The following is a 17,760-nucleotide window of genomic DNA, read 5'->3' as shown; positions in this document are numbered from 1 at the left end:
ACAAATAGAGTAGAAAGCAACAAACTATCGAAGTTAGAGAGGCAAATGGTGCAGCATCAAACACAAGCTATAGAGGTTAAATCCTTGACTCCCAGCAGTAAAGGTATCAACATTTCTTCAAAGTTTTAGCAGACTCTAGCTGCCTATACAAGTTCTCCATTTACTCCAGAGAATAATCAATTAGATAAGATTGATAAAGAAAAAGAGAAGACAAATCCATTATAAAAAGAAGTACATAAATTTTTAAACAAAGATATGGATATGATCTCAGAATTCAAAATTTTAAATCTAGAAGATAAGGACCTAGATCAATTAACTAAGGAGTTAATTCAGGTATTTAGCCTTGATAATATAAACTTCAGCACAGATGCCCATAAAGGAAGCTTTAATCCAAAGGATCCTCAAATTAGGAGGCAAAGATTATATAGCTAAAGATCTTAGAAGGGATCTACTAAAGATAGAGATGGAGGATAACATATTAAGACAGACTCATAAATGTGGCAGCACAATAGAGACAGACCAAGAAGCTAATAGAGCTGGAAAAAGTGTCATGGAAGAGATAAAGATTGTAGTTGAAGAGCAGCCGAGAATAATTAGTTAGATCATCAATGAAATAGAAAATGAAGAATTAGATAAACAAAGTGACTTCAAGACATCTTCTAATCATAGTCTGGTAAATTCACAGCATCTCGAGATTCATATGAATTAGGAATGTTTGAATTCACCAAAATATGGTAGATCAAAAGGCAAAAGAGGCAGGAAATCTCTAAAGGAACTAAGAGAAGCAGATGGACATTATAGAGAACAACAGAAGATTGATGACTTGCTAAATAGTGGGAAGGGGAAGTGCCTTCCCAGGGCATCATGAGGATTACCACATGGAATGCTAGGGGTTTAAATGCCCCTAGTAAAAAAAGGGTAATAAAACAAAATCTTAAAACTTTTAACTTAGAAATTATATTAATTCAGGAAACTAAATTGAATAAAACCAAAGGTTTAAAACTTAATAAGGTGTTAGGTTTTTGGGATTCTTTCTTTCTAGAATCTACAGGTGTATCAAGGGGTCTAGGTTTAATTTGGAATCCTAGGAGGGTAGATATATAGTGATTAGAATTTAGTAACAATTGGATACGTGCCAAAGTGTAGAATCTTAAAACAGATCTGAAATTTATTTTAATTAATATTTATGATCCAATTAGTCATTTAGGGAAGAAAGTTGTTTGGGATGAATTAAGCTCTATTTTTCATAATAATAAGGACAGTCCCATTTTGGTAGGAGGTGATTTTAATGCTATTTTAAACTTAGAAGAAAAGGTAGGAGGTTTGCAGCATCTCTCTCATTCGTCTTTAGATTTTAAAACTTGGATTGGAAAACATAATATGATAGATGTTCCAATGAATAATGGTATCTACACATGGAACAATAGAAGGAAGGACTTTGTGTATATTGCCGAAAAGTTAGATAGGTTTTTTATAATAGGTAATTTTAAAGATTATAATTTAAATTTTCAATCCTCCATCCTACCAATAGCAGGTTCTGACCATTATCCTATTTGTTTTGAGTTTAGTGAACCTTCAAAACCAGTCAAGAATCCTTTTAAATGCGAAAAGATGTGGTTTCAAGACCCCAATTTCATTGGAAATATTAGAGATTGGTGGAGACAAGCTAGATTTGAAGGCTCTAAGATGTTTGTTTTTGTTTCTAAACTAAAATTGTTAAAAGAAAAGATCTTAAGATGGAATAGAGAGCATTTTAATAATATCTTCAAAGAAAATATGGAAATTGAAGACAAATTAAAAAATCTTAACCTAGAAATTATTAAGCATGGTATGAACAATGAAACTTATACATTAGAAAAAGAACTCCTCGCTAAGTAGGAAGACATTCTCTCCAAAGAAGAAATATTTTGGAGACAAAAATCATGAGACAAATGGCTAGATGAGGGTGAATGGAACATGAAATTTTTCCATAACTCCACCGTTTATAATAGATCTAAGAATAAAATAACAAGTATCACTAATCAGTTGGGAATACGCACTGATAAACCACAAGAAATTGCAGATACGCTTGTAACACATTTTCAGGGGATATTAAATAATTATGAAGGATCTAATAGAGTGGCACAATTGAAAATGCTTAAATTTATTCCAAAATTAATCTCATATGAGGATAATAAGGAGTTAAATAAACCAATCACTTTGGATGAAGTAAGATCAGTTGTTTTCAGTATGAATCTGGAGAAATCCTTGAGACCAGATGGTTTTTAGGCCTTTTTCTTCCAAAAATGTTGGGATATTGTGGGGGAGGATCTATGGAAAGCCATTAAAGCATCTAGGAATGGAGGAGCTTTGCTGACCAAAATAAATTACTCATTTCTCACCCTGATTCCTAAGAAGAATGGGTTGGAAACTCTAGGAGACTATCGATCTATTGCTTTATGCAACACAGTTTTATAAAATCTTCTCTTAAATCCTGGCAAATAGGCTTAAAGGTTTCCTACCAAAACTAATTTCTGAAGAGCAATCAGGTTTTGTCCCGGGTATATCTATTTTGGATGTATCCTTACTATTCAAGAAATAATCCACTTGGCATCAAAAAATAAGGAGGTATGTATGTTTTTGAAATTAGATATATAAAAGGCTTATGATATGGTTGATTAGCGCTTTCTTTGTAAGGTTCTTGAAGCATTTGGATTTTCTCATCAATGGATAAATCTCATTTTCAAATTTATTTCTACTCCTAAGATTTCTATTCTTATTAATGGAACGCCTAAAGGTTTTTTTGAAATTTCAAGAGGTATTAGACAAGGAGATCCATTATCTTCTTCCCTCTTCATCATTATGGCAAAAGCATTTGGAAGAGCAGTTTCAAATGCCTATCAACAATAGAAAATTACTGGCATCACTATTACTAGGAATATGCCCAATATCACTCATCAACAATATGCTGATGATACAATCCTGCCAGGTAAGAGTCTAGTTTTTGAGACATTGGGTCTTAAGGATATCATCATGTCCTACATGGACGCCTCAAGTCAAAAGGTGAATGATGGCAAATTAGAGATTTGTTTTTTGAATACTAATTCTAAAATGGAAAATCAGATTTGTAGGATTATGGGATATAATAAGGGGAAATTTTTGTGTAAGTATTTAGATATTTCTCTTGAGAAGGGTTCAAAATCTAGTAAAGTTTGGCTGGATACACTTGATAAGCTAGATAAGAGGATAAATAGCTGGAAAGACAAGTGGCTTTCAAAAGCTAGCAAAACTACCAAAATCAGTTCAATCTTATCAGCCATTCCTACCTTTCCTCTCTCTTGCCTTCCCCTTACTAAGAATACACTTTCAAAGTTTGAAGCAAAACTTAGGAACTTTCTTTGGAAAGATAGTGAAAATGACAAAAAAATAGCTCTCATTAAATGGGATGATTTATGTAAACCTAAAGAATGCAAGGGTTTAGGAATAAAGAACCTGCAGTGGCAAAATAAAGCATTAGGTGTGAAACTTATATGGCATTTATACAATGAAAGAGACCACAAATGGGCCAAGATATTTTATAAAAAATATCTTGATCTGAAAGATCCGCTATCTCAATTTAGGATGAAAAATACATCGAGAGGGTCAGAGTGCTGGAATTTTATGTCCAAGTGTCAGAAATTAATTTGTAAGTTCTTGACCTGGGATGTTGGGTTGGAGAATAAGGCCTTATTTTGGGAGGACTCCTAGGATGAGTGCCCCCCAATTTCCTCTTCCCCCATTCCTGTTAATCTCAAAAATAAATTGATATCATTATGGGGTGATAAAGTCAAGGATTATAAAACTAAGACATTTTCGAAAGGGTCCCAGCAATGGATTTGGCGACCGTTGGATGGGTTAGGGTTAGACCCTGATTCAGTTAAAGCTTCTGAGGAGATTTTATCAGATAGGAAGATTAAACAATCAGAAAGGTATGATGACCTCATTTGGGTTGGCTCTAAGGATGGTAAATATAGTGTGAAAAATGGTTATAAAGCTTTGGTCCAATCTCAAAGTTGGAAGCAAGTGGAGATGCCTCTCAAACTATGCTTGGATGTTGCTTGTCTCCCTAAGGCAAGATTCTTTTTGTGGCTTGCTCTCCAAAATAGGATTTTGACTGTTGATAGATTAGCCAGATTTGGTATTATAGGTCCTTCTTGTTGTGTGCTATGCAAGCATAATAATGAAAATGTGGATCATCTTTTGTATAGTTGTTCATATGCATAGGTTTGTTGGGATTGGCTTAGATTCTGTCTTGTGTGGTCTTCACCTTTGCCACAATTCTTTCAAGATTTCCTTTTAGCCTGGCCTACTAGCATGGTTCATGGTTTTTACAATAAACTTTGGAATATTTGCCCTTCGATTGTAGTATGGGAGATATGGAAGGAAAGGAATCGTCACATCTTTCAGGATATGGAAATGAATGTGGAAGGATTACTATTAAAAATAGAAGGAGGGTGTGTTTGATTATGGGGCTACTTGGAGGACTAATAGTAGTATTATAGGATCATTTATTAGATGTTTAGTGCGAGCAAAGATCGGGCATGGGGATATTATCAAATTATGTTGTGATATTTTCAATTTGGTTTGGAGAAAGGGGCTTGAGAAGGTTGTCTATAGCATTGATGATAAGTTTCGTATCCCCCTCCCTGAAAAATATATGAGTCTCCCTCTGGGTGCGGCTAACTTCAAGACTGCATATTGTCGGCAGACATTGATAATTAGGGAAAATTTGGCCTTCTATCAAGAGTAGCCACGGATGGAAGTGAGTATCCAATTTTTGCTGAGATGGAGAAGAATTCTGAAAGATGAAGGTAAAGGATGGTTAACTGATTACCTCAATTTGTTCAATGTCTATATACAACCTGGTGTGGTCTTTGATGATCTCAATGCCCTTGATTTCTGCATGCCTGATTTTGAGAAAACAAGTAGGGCCAAATTCAACTTTGAATTTCCTCCAAAATTCTTTGTTGAGAAGCCAAATGACATTCCAGAGGCCATAATGGTTTATTGGAAGCAAAAGAAATAGTATTTGTCTTGTGCGAAAGTTTTTGGTTGAATGATATAGCTAGGGCTTGTAAATTCTCTTTAATATGTATTCCTAGGGTTTTGGTATTTAGTACTGTCAATTTTATCGTAGGACTGCAAAAGTGTATTGCCCTGGATTTTAGAATGAGGGTATTTTTGGACTCTGGAATGATGTGATATTGCTTTTCCTTTTTGTATTATCATACTCTATTATATAATGTTACTTGCAGTTTATGTTTTATACAAAGGTTTAAATTTGTATGTTGTTTCCTTGGCATTATTTATTGTATGGTTATGGGTTTCATTATATCGTGGTGGCTATGTTTTGTTTGATTTAGATTGTTGAACTCGAATTTTCATTATGCAGAGTATGATAGCTTCCAATTTTTAGTTGGTAGTTATAAATAGCATTAAATATTCTTTGCAGGATATTTCAATGGGTTGCATCAGTTTGGATAATTCATTACAATTTGTAGATGTTTAAGCCATAGATTTTTTGGGTCATGATAGACACAAAATTTCACTCGATGAATTTTTTGTGGGTATGGGATGTACATTGCTAGTACTATCATTAAATGGGAGTTTCTGGTTTACTATTCATCGATTCTTTTGCCTGTAGCTTAGTATTGCTTGTTGATCGATTTAAAATTTTTAAAGGTTAATAGTAATAGGTTGTTGTTTATAATTCAGATTGGTTTTTTTGATATGGCTCTCCCTCTTGGGCTCTGTTTCTTAGCTCCCCAGATTTTATTAAGGTTAGAAGTGTATTAACCTTTCATTCATAGAGTTGTTAAATCAATGAAGGTTTCTTCAAAATGTTGAGATCTGCAATGGTCTTTTGCCTAATATGATATTATTATCAGTATTCATATCAATCTAAAGTATGCAATTCACCTTATGGTAGAAATTTAGGCAATGTGTATTTAGGTTAGCTAGTTTAGTCTCTATCTTTTAGAAGTTTTGAGTTTATAATGTTTCAGGGATTCATAAATGGAGATTAGAACCTCAAATGGGTTGTTTCAGGTGAATATTTTTTCAACCTTTTGGTTGTTGTGGGTAAGAGTATGTTAAGGGCTTTGGCCTTGACAAAGTGTGCCTCTAGTTTAGCTAGCTATTATTTTGAATCCGTTTCTTATATTTTGTAATTACAATATGACTTGCTAATTTTATGGTTTTGATGGAGGATGGTAATATGCAATGGGACAAAATTTTACTCATACTATTCAATTTGCTCGGGTTGCAGATTATGTGATTAAGCTCCTAGTGGTATCTGAGGTTATATTTAAGTATGTTTTCTTTTCTACTATGATAGGTTTGAATAAAAGGTTTCCTTTTCTTGGTTATTTAATTTGTAAGTAGTAATTTCTAACTTTATGAGGTTGATAAATTATATTAACGAAGACAGGAAATCAAACCTTCACGAAATCTTTGTATGGCTATCTTTTTCGAGTTCATGGTTAATACATTTTCTAACCATGTTGATTGATTAAACTTAGTAAGAGGAATGATTGTTCAATGCAAGAATATGCCAGCATATAATTGGCTTTCGAGTCCAGTTCAGATAGACACTGACAAATGCGATGTAAAAATGTAACCAAACCTGATGTGATTATTAGGGGAATGCCCCTGTATATGTTGTAATTTTAAATTTTATATTGTTTAGTAGGACTTGACTAGGGTATGCCCCTTTAAACGATGTAATAATATAGGACGTCAGTCCCGGACTAGACTGGAGGTTTTCTTCTCCATCCATTCCTACCAGTGCCCATTTGAATGGAGTGAAGCTATTGTATCTTATTTATTAAATTAATAAAATTAATCAAGGCCTTGGCCATTTACCGATCAAAAAATAATAATAATAATAATAATTATTATTTAATAAAAATAGCTAATTGATTGATAAATCTATATAATAGAAAAATAAATAATATTAGTATTAAACTAAACTAATAATTAAATATTATCAATTAACATTAATAATTATTAATTGATTAGATAAGCAATATTAAATCTATGCTTATTAATTGCTTAAATTCCATATTATTAAGAAATCAAATGATGTCTCAATAATCGTCATCGAAAAATGGAAGTCAGAGTAGATTTTTTGCAATTTGTGAAATTAGCAAACAATAACAAACATAAAAGTAGACACGACTGGCCTGTGAAGAAATTGACAAGTGTGGTAAATAGCCCAAAGCATAGTTTGTAGGTGCTCTGTAACCATCCAGGGCAGAAGCCGTAGAATCCATCACAAGGACCTTGTAGAGAAATAGAGAAGTTTTGGAATCACTACATCGATCCTCTTCCTCATTCTGTAGATTCAAGGTTTGCAGTAAAAACATCAAATTCCTTTGAGGTCCTAACTAGGAATGGTGATTTCGAACATAATATTACAATGCAAGTGAATCACAATCAACAAGTTAGTAAGAAAAAGTCAGGTGCTCCCATTCAAGAGATATCAATGAAATCTATGGACAGGTTAGGGTTTCAACCAGTGGAAAAAATCATTAATAATAAAAGAGAGATCTAAATTGGAAACAAACTAAAACAACACTTTCCAGTTCTCAGTGGTGCATATTAAGACAAGTAAGCCTCAATTTTTTTCTCAAAAAAGAAACTATTTCCCCAAATTAGGTAACACCTCTATTGAAAAAGACATTTGCCCTAATATCATTTGCTCACTGAGAGCTTAGACAAACAAATCTTTTTCTTTAACCAAACTAAATATACAGGCCAAAATAGATTACCTCTGTATTCCCAACAGATAGGATTTCTATTTGAACCTATTGTGAGATCCCTTAATTTGTGTGGAGCAAATCATCAAAAGAGTGAGAATTCTAATCCCAAAACTCCCCATAAACCTTCTAATTCATATATCCCCCCTCCCCATCATAGGATTCGTAGCACCATGTCTCCTACTCATCCCCCTAATCAACTCGTGGCTCTCTAGCCCTTGAATAATAAACCTGAAGAACAAATCTTGATTATTAGCAATCAGGATAGTGAAGATCATTGGCAGGAATGTAAGAATGTTGGTATTTTCACATTTTGGAATGGACCAAGGCAAGAGATGATCAATCTCATTAACTAGTTAAAGGATTTTTGCAAAAATTAGGTAAGTATATCTCACCATTCAGATCGATTGTTATATATACATTGCAATGATGAATGTGTTAAAAAGATTTTATCTTTGTTTTTATTGCTATTTTAAAGGATATATTGTTAAATTCTTTGAATGGATTCTAGATTGTAAGGAAGAACAATTAAACTTCCTTGTACCAACTTGGATCTCCATTAAATCACTCCCTCCTGAACTTATGCATGTAGAGATTTTTAGGAAAATTGGATTTTCAATTGGGAATTTGATAGGAATAGATGCCTCTTATAAATATTGCAATAATGTTAAATTTTTTATCAACATTAAAAATAAAAATCAGGAATTCAATTATATTAAGTTAATTTCAAATAACTCCATCTATAAATTGAAACATTATATATTTGAAGGCAAAATCTCAAAAATAGTCAGATTAAATAATGAGAGAAAGATCACATTTAAAACTTTTTAACCTACATCCAATCTTAAAAATACCTTCCCTATGATTTACATTAGAAATAAAATAGAAAGCCAGGGGAAAAGCATAAATGTGATAGATCTTGTGGTGTCGAGTAAGGTTACAATGGGAAAAGTAGTTGCAGAAATGGAGGATGGAGAAATCATATTAGAAAAAGCAAAAACCACAATTGTAACTACAAAGATTAGTAAAAGTCTCATACATATCTTTAAGGAAGATCAAAAGAGAGAAATAGAAACAATTCAAGATTAAAAAGAAAAAGATTCTCAAAGCAAAGAAAAGGAAAAGGTTTTAAATCCATATAACAATAAAAAAATTACTCAATTGTTAGATTTGGGAAAGTGTAAAGGCACTCATCTACAGATGAAGCTAGATCATATCTGTGAAAAAATCCAAAGAAATCAATAGTAGGATAGAAGGAATTACTGAATATAATATGGCAAGGACAATAAGAGCAATAGAAGACTAAACAAAAAATAGAAGAAAACACATAAAGCTAAGAACATAAGAGCAATAAGATGGAAAGAAAAATTGTCAGAAAAGGACTCAAGATCTTAGGACAAAAAGCTCTCGGTAGATAGCAATGAGACTCTTGAAGAAATAGAAAACAAATGTCTTTTCTCTGATGATTCTCCAAAGTGAAGAAATGATGAATGCATAAAAGAAATAATGGAAACTCCATTGTAAAAGATGGAAGAGCCAGTGAAGGAGACAATACTCTCCAAAAAAGAGGAATTAAAATGATGTACCAAATTTTGGCAGACACCAACCACAATATAAGAATCTCCTTTTTATAAGATGAGTGAGGAAAATGCAAGGGAGAAGGATTAAAGTAAGATAAAAGGAATTATTGGACACGATTTTTAGGTCTTCTTGAATAAGGATTTATCAAAGAATGATGATATGGAAATGGTAATTTCAAATGAGGTAGAGAAAGAGGATTTGGAAATATTAACTAAGGAATTGATCCAAGTTTTTAACTTCAACAATATTGATAAAAGCAGTGAATCACATAAAGATGATTTAATACAATGAGTTCTAAAAATAGGTAGAGATAATTACACCTTTGAAGATTTGAGAAGAGATATGTTAAGCATTGAGGAGGAAGATAAAAGAAATAAAGGTCTACAGACAATCTAATCTAAAACAATAACAGTACAAGGAGATGGTATTGATTTGAGCAGTGCATGGAAGTGATTAGATTTAATAGATAATATATATACTGATAATCAGATAAGTCTTGCAGAAAAGATAATGAAAAAATTAGTGAATGAAGAAATACAATTTGAAAGTGCTTTAAATGCTCAAGAGAACATAGAACATTTGGGTATTTTGATGAATTAAGAAGGGATAAATACCCCTAAATATGGCAGATTGAATGCTAAAAGAGGAAGTCTCTTAAAGAACTCAGAGAAGTAGATGGGCAGGCAAAAGAATAGCAAAAGATCAATCAGTTACTTAATATAGGGAAGGGGAAGAACCTTCCCAATGTTAGGAATAAGGTGTCTCAACCTTGGATAATTCCTATTCTTATTATTTGTTTTGTAAAATGTATTTCTTGCAAATAATGTTGATGTGTTGGCATCTTGAATTGTGTATAAGGAGATCATCGCTAAAACAATTATGATGGATTCCTATGACACGTAAGAGCTATTTTAGGAAGATTCAATGACAGGTGAAGACATGTGGCAACTGATAAATTTGAGTACTGTACACTCTACCCCAATAGTGGGGTTCGAGGCATCACCCCAAAATTTTTTTTGGGGTTCCTATTTTCTCGGAGAATGGTAAAACCCTAATATGGTTATCTTTGGGAGTAGCCCTAAAAGTGAAGCGCATGTTATAAGCATTTTTAGGGTTGCAAAGAGGTGGATGCGAGAAAGTGTATTGTTGGTACTACGAGTTGCTACTAGTGTCTTCTGTTGTCGTTGTTGAACTTGCATTGCAATTGTATTGTAACCTTGTGTTGAAGATAATACATTGTGTAGGTTTTGAAGGGGTGGGGTTGTTTTATCGAAAGGTTTTTCCCCACTGGAAAATCTTTGTGTTATGTGTTTCTTTCTCTGTCTATTTTCTTTATGCTTGCTTGGCTGAAATATTGTTGTTTACATGATATTGAATCTGTAAGTGTAAAAGATTTTAATAGGATTTGCACCATACTTCTCTTAAGAGATTAGTGTAGGAAGCTGTTTCTGCACCTGAGTTTCCTTACACCCAAGGCAACATGAAGATCACTACCTGGAATGCTAGGGGCTTGAATGCACCTAGCAAGAAACGATTACTAAAACATAATTTAAAATAATTTGATTCTAAAATTATTATGTTACAAGAAATAAAACTAAATAAGGAAGAAGGATTTAAGCTAAAAAAAGAAATTAGGTAGCTAGAACATTAAATTACATGAATCTAAAGGAGCCTCAGGGGGATTAGGAATAATTTGGAATCTTAGGAAAGTAACTCTAAATATACTAAAATCAAACTATTCATGGATGAGCAGCAGAATTAAAAGCATAAAGACTAACCTACAACTAATTCTAATAAACATATATGGCCTGATACATAACATAGATTAAAAAAACTACTATGGGAAGAAATAAGTCTATTTATTAATAATCACAACAATGAACTCATTCTTATAGGTGGAGATTTTAATACTATCACGAATATAGATGAAAATTTTAGAGGCATCCAACAAATTTCCCAAGCATCTTTGGAATTTAAAAAATGGATAGACCTTAACAACCTTTTTTATATTCCTATTAATAAAGGTAAGTTCACATGGAATAATAGAAGGAAAGACTTCTCTTTTATAGCTGAGAAATTGGACAGATTCTTTCTTAAAGGAAAACTAAATGGACTAAACTTAGATATTCAAGCCTCAATCCTACCTATAGCAGGATCAGACCACTATTATGTTAGGATTGAATTTCTAGAACCTTCTAAACCTATAAGAAACCCCTTTAAATGTGAAAAAATGTGATTTTTAGACAAATTTTTTATGGAACTCATTAGAGAATGGTGGAATGAAGGCAATTTTAAAGGTTCCAAAATGTATATATTTGTCTCTAAGATGGAAAATATTAAAGAAAATACACTTAAGTGGAATAAAGAACATTTCAACAATATATTTAAAGAAAAATTAGACATTGAAGAAAGCTTAAAAAAATTAAACATAGAAGTAATTAAAGAAGGTATGAATAATGATAACTTCCCACTAGAAAAAGAACTCCTCGCCAGATAAGAAAACATCCTAGTAAAGGAAGAAATCTTTTGGAGACAAAAATCAAGAGAAAAATGGCTAGAAGAGGGAGATCGTAATACAAATTTTTTTTATAATAGCACTTTATATAATAGAGCTAAAAGAAAAATTATTAAAATTAAAGACTCCTCAAGATCTATCACTGAAAACCCTGACAACATATCAAAGATCTTTGTATATCATTTCAATAATTTACTAAACAATTTCGAGAGTTTGAATATGACAGCTCAAGAAAAAATGCTTGAAGTTATTCCAAAAGTAATTTCTATAGAAGATAATAAAGCATTAAACTCTCCTATATCTTTGGAAGAAGTTAGATCTTTGTTATTCAACATGAACCCTGATAGTTCTTTAGGTCCAAATGGATTCTAGGCTTTCTTCTTCCAAAAATGTTGGGATACTATTGGAATTGATCTTGGAAAGCCATTGAAGAATCAAGAAATGGTGGGTCACTACTATCAAAAATTAATACTACCTTTCTTACTTTAATACCCAAAAAATATGATCCTGAAAACCTAGGAGATTTTAAACCTATAGCTCTTTGCAACACCATTTATAAAATCATCTCTAAAATTCTAGCTAACCAAATGAAAGCATTTCTCCCTAAGCTTATTTTAGAAGAAAAAATGGGTTTTGTAACATGAAGATTGATTATAGATGGGATACTCATTATACAAGAAACATTACGCTCTGCCAATAAAAATAAAATGGCAAGCATGTTCATGAAACTAGATATTCAAAAGGCATATGATATGGTTGATTGGAGGTTTTTATGCAAAACCTTAGAAGCATTCAGATTCTCTCACCAATGGATTAATCTTATTTATCAATGTATTTCAACAACTAAAATCTCCATTCTTATTAATGGGACCCCTAAAGGCTTCTTTGACACATCAAGAGGTATAAGACAAGGAGATCCCCTATCTCATTTCCTATATATTATCATGGCAGAAGCCTTCGGTAGGACAATTGCCAAAGCACACTTTGAAGGCAAAATTAGGGGTATTACTATAACAAAAAATGTCTCTAATATAACCTACCAACAATATGCAGATGATACAATTTTACCAGGAGAAAGTACAATAAAAGAGGCCTTAAACATCAAGACAATCATTCAACAATATATGGAAGCTTCAACTCAAAGAGTGAATACTGTAAACTCAAGAATATTCTTCATTAATACCAAACCTGAAATAGAAAAACAAATATGTAATATTATGGGATATAAAAGGGGCACATTCCCCTGTAAATACTTAGGAATAGAGTTAGAAAAAAGGTAGTAAAACCAACAAAGGATGGCACAATATCCTTAATAGGATGGATAAAAGCATAGGAGGCTGGAAAGATAAACGGCTTACAAAAGCAGGTAAAGTTACTAAGATCAAAGTAGTTTTATCTACCCTCCCAACATACCCCCTTTCCTGCTTACCTCTATCTAAAAGTATCAATAAGAAGCTTGAAGCAAAACTTAGAAGCTTCCTTTGGAATGACACTGACGAGCATAAAAAACAGGCTCTTATAAAATGGGAAAAATGATGTAAACCAAATGAAGTAGGAGGCCTAGTTATCAAAAACTTAAGTTGGCAAAATGAAGCTTTGGGGGCTAAATTGGCATGTCAACTTTTTCTTGAAAGAGATAAAAAATGGGCTAAAATTATGTATAACAAATACCTTAATGTAGTTGATCATCGAAAGTTGAAATTTTATACCAAAAAGCAGAGCCCTTATTAGTAAATATCTCATGTGGGATGTTGCTAATGGTGATGAAGCTCTCTTCTGGGAGGATTCATGGGATGGTCACCAACCAGCTGATAGCATGGGGATTTCAGCCATCCTTAAAGAGCAAGTAGTCAAACTTTGGGGGTATAAGGTTAGCAATTATAAAACTAAAAAAGATAATAATGGCAGTATAAGTTGGGAATGGAAATCTCTGAACAATATTGACTTAGAACCAGTAGTAAAAAAGGTTTACGAAAAAATCATCCATAAGAGAAAAATAAAGCAGTTAGAGAGAAATGACAAACTCATATGGGCAACATCAAAAGATGGCAAATATAATGTAAAAAATGGATATAGAGTAATCACCAAATCCCAAAGGTGGGAAGAAGTGAATATCCCCCTTAAACTCTGTTGGGATTTGTCCTATTTACCAAAGGCAGGCTTCTTTCTGTGGATTGCCTCCCAAAAGAGGATTTTAACGGCAGACAGACTTAGGAAGATGGGCATTGAGGGACCATCAAGATGTGTGCTATGTAAGAAAGATAGTGAAAATTCTGATCATCTCTTATATAAATGTTCATATACACAATATTGTTGGGATTGGCTCAGACAAATGCTGGGATAGACAACTCCTTTCCTAGAATCATTGGATGATCTCCTTAGGGGCTATCCAACTAATAGTAGTAATTGTATATATAGAAAACTATGGAATATTTCCCATCTATCCTTGCTTAGGAATTTTGGAAAGAAAGAAATAGAAGAATATTTCATGATCAAGCTATGTCTGCAAGTGAGATTATTAATAAAATTAAGGCTTGTATTGGTGAAACCTTAAACTCTCACCTTAGGAAAACCCTAGAAAGAGGAAGGATCATTTTTAGAATGGGATGATCTAATGAAAAAGAGTTGGAAAAACCTAATTAATCCCCCACTTATGTATAAAAAAAAAAAGAATAAAGAGGCAAGGGAAAAATATAGATGGATTCCACCACCCAGTGGTTGGACCAAACTAAATTTTGATGGAGCCTCAAGAGGCAATCCTAGTACCACGAGAATAGGATGCATCATTAATAATGATTCTAGCAATTGGATAGCGAAAATGGCTAAATTTATAGGATCAACCACTGACAATCTCATTGAACTAGAAGCCCTTCAAGAAGGTCTACAAATGTGCTTAAATCTTAGTATCTCAAAACTCATTATTGAAGGAGATTCACAAATTGTCTTGAATGCCATTAGAAAAAGGGGGACACCAATTTGGGTTTTAAACTTGAAACCAAAAGAAGTGCTTAATCTTCTAGATCTCTTTGAAGATTTTTAGATTCTACATATATTCTAGGAAGGTAATAAAGAGGTAGATCAGCTAGAAAATAAGGGTGTTGATGGTGAAAATATCTTAATCTATAATTAGAAGTAATTTAACCAAAAATTAAATAGACATCTTAATCAAATTGAATAATGAAAATTTAATTCTTATTAGCAAAATTAGCTTTGATTTTATGCTAAAAGATAAATCCAAATGATTAAACAAAACATCGGATAGTCAGTAGGTCTTAAGAAATCTTTTTAAATTAGATACAAGGTAGAATAGTATACCATCAAATATAAACATCAAACGAGAAGTAGCTAAACTAATTTAAAAGTTAGTAAACAAAGGGTCATGAAGAAGAAGTGATAATTTCTACAACAATAGATGTTAAACAATATTGGCAAATGATTCCAAACAAATCAAAGGAAAAAAGGAAATTATTTTTTATCGTTCCCCATCTGATCTTTGATCAAGTACTGTCATCATGAGCTCATATACATCATCTCAGAATGGGCAGAAGTATCTTTATTAAGGAAGCAAACCCTTAGTCCAACAAAAGATAGGAACTTGTAAATTATAATAGAGAACGCTATCTTCAAAAGACATGTCAAATCACTTAATACTTAGAAGTATAGAGTACTTTTAAACATTAGAAAGTATGTAAATTACAGACTTGTTTATTTATATAGTTTTATAAGCTAACTTCTAACCTTATGTGCAAAATTAGTAGTGTTTTAGATGCAGCTTCCAACCTAATCTTGAAATCTAGAAAGCAAAAATGCAGCTATGGGGTAGAGTTTCCTTGTTTCTTGTATTCTTAAAAGAGTATTTTGATTAAAATACTTGTATGTAAATTAAACAAGATGATGTAAACTGGGGTATGCCCCTTTTAATCTGTATGATATAGGACTTTGGTCCTAGGTAAGACTAGAGGTTTTCTTACTCCGTTCTTTCCTACCAGTGCTCGTTTGAATGGAGAATCCATCTAATTTTTTATTTTTATTAAATTATTTCAAGGCTTCGACCATTTATTGATAATAAAAACATTAAAAAAATTCATATTATTAAATAACAACAAACATAATAACTAACAAACATATATAAAACACAAACATATAAAATAATAAATAATAACTAGTAAATGACACTTATAACAAACTAATATTTGATTAATGGGAAATACCACTCAAAAGTCATGTACCTTGAAAATAATAAAGGAATGGTATTTAAATAACACTATGGCATGCAAAAGGAGAAGTATGTGAAATAAATTTAATAAAGAAACACATAAATAAAAGGAGGTCCACCAAATAAGGAGGGAAGAGAAATAATAGCCAATATTTTAGGAGTAAAAGATGGAAGGTATGTAATGAAAAGGTAAGTGTTTTTAATTAATTAGAATGGTTTTCTTTATTTTTTATTTGTTAAATAAGTTTTTAATATACCTTTTTCTTTGTGTGTGTGTGTGTGTGTGAACTCATATATGAAAGTTTGCAAAATATATTTATTTTATCTTAATAATATTTTTAAAATGATTTTTAATTCACGGAGTAATAATTAAATATTTGATACTATAAGAATAATTAATTGGTTATAAAATATCAATATAATTTCTTATGAGATAAATAATTGTCAAAATAAATATTACAATATATTAAAGGTATTAATTAGGATTCCTAATAATTAATAATGATCATGTTGTATTAATAAACTAAGATCATAGAAATAAATATATTTATATTGGATTATTAATATCAAGGATTAATGGTTGATTTTGATATAAATGTAGAAGATTGGATAGACAAATCTCGTAGACCTTAAGGGTAACCCTTTGAGAAGATGTTTAACTAATCGAGGGTCATCCTCTGGAACACAGAGGGTCCTCTTAGAGGACTATGAATAAAGCTTGACTTGAAAGGTAGTCTCAAGGAGGAAGGCCAACTAATTGAGGATCGTTCCTTGGGACAAAGAGGATCCTCCCAGAGGGTTAGGAAGCTTGATTAAAGGAATCCTTAAGGATGTGTACAAATAGTGACATTCCTAGTTAGAATTATGAGATATTAATCACTAGTTTAGAAGTAATAGTCTATGTTGCTAATGATCTCTATAGGTAAAATTGTCCCAAGCAGTGGGGACATTATAATACATCAAAGGTATTTGTGTTACGTTTCTAGAAAATCAAGAAAAAATTCATTTCGATAAATACAACTCAAATTATATTGATAAAAAACAAGCTATGTCTAAGTTCTCGTTAGCATCACTTTGCCACTAAATAAAATCTATATTTTTTAATGAAATTGAATGAAACGAACTAATATTTCTAGATATTGATGTTACTATTCTATCCTTGAAGGAATTTTCTCATTATTGTTTTCTAAAAAAATGTTATCTTGATCAAACGACTTGCCACTCTGTGAAAATGTCAATTTTCATATAAACCACTTCTCAAAGGAGATGGAAAAATGGACTTGAACTCATTTTAAAATAAATAAAATTAAAAAAACTTAGAAACTAGATAGAAAATTCTAAAAATCACTAGTTTACATCATCATCAAATTCTTTACGATTTTGCAACAATACACATTTAAGATTCAAGTTTTTGTTAAAAATATCTACTTTAGTGTCAAACTTGGCCAAAAAGTGGGAACCATTACCATGGCCTCACCCACATTTCATCTTTCTTTGTGGTTAATAGCATTGGGACAACACAGGGGCTCATGCTTTCCTATACTAAACCTTTTTGTATGAGCTCAGTCACCTGTTTGTCTAGTTCTGCATGTTGTGTTAGACTCATTCTATATACCACTTGATTGGGAAGACTTGCACCTGGAATGAGATCAATATGATGTTGGATATCT

This window comes from Cupressus sempervirens, chromosome 4 (genome assembly GCF_028749045.1).
Source record: "Cupressus sempervirens isolate cs-2001-9-10 chromosome 4, ASM2874904v1, whole genome shotgun sequence".
Taxonomy (NCBI): Eukaryota; Viridiplantae; Streptophyta; class Pinopsida; order Cupressales; family Cupressaceae; genus Cupressus; species Cupressus sempervirens.
Note: the sequence above shows the minus strand (reverse complement) of the source record.